We start from the raw sequence: 2174 nt of genomic DNA, 5'->3' as shown, positions 1-2174 counted from the left end.
GCATTTGTGTCATCTTAATATGTTATTTCTACTAATTTACATAGCATAGTAAAGGCAGCTATTATTTAGAGACAGTATCCACTGACTGACTAGAATGTAATATCTTTGTTCCCTAATACTTCTCTATAAATCAAAATTTAATAAAATAGCAACATGTATAAGACATGCCTTAGGTTTTTTATTGATGAAAGTCTTTTTTGTTTGGTGTGTGTTTGTTTGTTAAGATTTTATATGTTAGATAAGCATATGGTATGCTATTTTATGTCATAGAGGAGCATTTTGCTAAATGATATTAATGCCACATAATTGTTTTAAATATTCTTACGGTAAGATCTCCTTAGGTACACCATACTGGAACATTTCTACTTACACACCAGATTCACTAAAGGGGGAAGGGTGGTGGTGGTCAGACAAGGTTATGCTGGAGTTAGGAGTATCATGTTAATTGCAGTGTATACTGGACATAGAAACATAAAGATTTAGCTGAACATCTTCTCATATCATTTCTGTGTGTATGTGTGGAGCATTTCTGGGTGTATATATGAACTAGTCTCATTTCCTTGTTTCTAAGTTCAAGAACAAATAGTGTGCTTTAAATCTATCTAGCTCAAGTCAAGCAAAATGAGAAGCTCCAGGTCACAAAACATTCATCCAGGTGCTGTGAAGCTTCTCCAGAAACCTTGTTCCTTGAACTTCTCATTCAGTTTGAGAGACAAACTCAATAGAAGTGGTTTGAATGAGTATTTATACATGTTAAGTACAATAAATATGATGATGGTTCAGTTGCAAATGATCTAAAAATAAGGTTCACACATAAAATCAAACAACACAAAACAAAAACTCACAATGTTTTTAGAGCATGTAAGTAAGAAGTCCTTGGGTAGAGTTTTCCTCAGGTATAGTGGGATTTCAGAACTTCTGTAGCCCTTAAAACTATGCAGCCTTCTCATGCATGAAAAAATAATAAATTTTCCCAGCAGCCCCAAAAAGTTCTCATTCTGTCTCTTTAGAACTAATTGGGTCTCCCTACCTGCCCTCGACAAATCACTGTGGTAAGATAAATTAAACATTTTGTTTATTGTTTTTGTTTGTTTGTTTTGTGTGTGTGTGTGTGTGTGTGTGTGTGTGTGTGTGTGTGTTTTCATTAAATTAATTGGGGTGACATTGGTCAATATGAACATATAGGTTTCAGGTGTGGATTCCTATGTTATAAGATCTATATATTGATTACAATGTGTACCTACCACCCAAATTTAAATCTCCTCCTGTAACTATATATTAGGACACCTTTACTCCCTACCCCCTTCCTTCTAGCAACTGCCACCCTGCTGTTTGTGTTCACAGTTTCAGTTTTATATCTTTGACTTATCAAGACTGATGCATAGATTCAGTCCTGAACCAAAAGGAGCAAAGCAATAATGCCATTTTGTTTATAAGGAGCAATTTTTTAAAATGTAAAAGCCATATCTATTAATCAGTCAAGCGCAACTAAACAAATATTAATTGAGAATAAACAATATGCCTACCACTGTGTTTGGATGTAAGAATGAATACAAAATAATTCATAAGTTTCTTCTTTAGTTTAGGAGACAAACACTCACAGATCAGTAGAGTGTATTACAAAAGTGGCACAAACTATTTGGGGAATTAAGAGAGAGATAATTTATCCTACTTTCATTTGCTATCAAATATTGTATATTGATTAAATATAAGTACGTACTTAAGTATTTTAATTACTATACTGAGATTCTTTATTCCTTATACACATGAGGTCAAATCTTAAAATGTGACATTGTTTACTGCAGTTTCCACAATGGTTCTGAATAAACATGAGTATTTAAATGCTATTTGATAAAACAATATTTTTTTCAGAATAATAAGCCAGGCACCGATTTCAAATGCACTATTGAGCAGTAATTTTTTAAATTAGAGAAGTTAATTTAATTATTTCAACTGTACCTATGTACTGTATATTTAAAGTATTGCTTTAAATATAGTATTCTCTAAAAGCTTAAGTTCAAGCAAACAATTTTAATAGCATAAAAAATAAATTCTCATGACTGAAAATATAAATGTAATGGAAAATATAAGTGCCAGTCTTAGACAATGGCAATTAAAGGACCCATTCCAAAGAATGAAAAAAAAAAAGAAAGGAAGAAATGGAAAAATATAGT

This window comes from Myotis lucifugus, unplaced genomic scaffold, assembly GCF_000147115.1.
Source record: "Myotis lucifugus unplaced genomic scaffold, Myoluc2.0 scaffold_439, whole genome shotgun sequence".
In the NCBI taxonomy this organism is placed as follows: domain Eukaryota; kingdom Metazoa; phylum Chordata; class Mammalia; order Chiroptera; family Vespertilionidae; genus Myotis; species Myotis lucifugus.
This window is presented reverse-complemented; position numbering follows the sequence as displayed.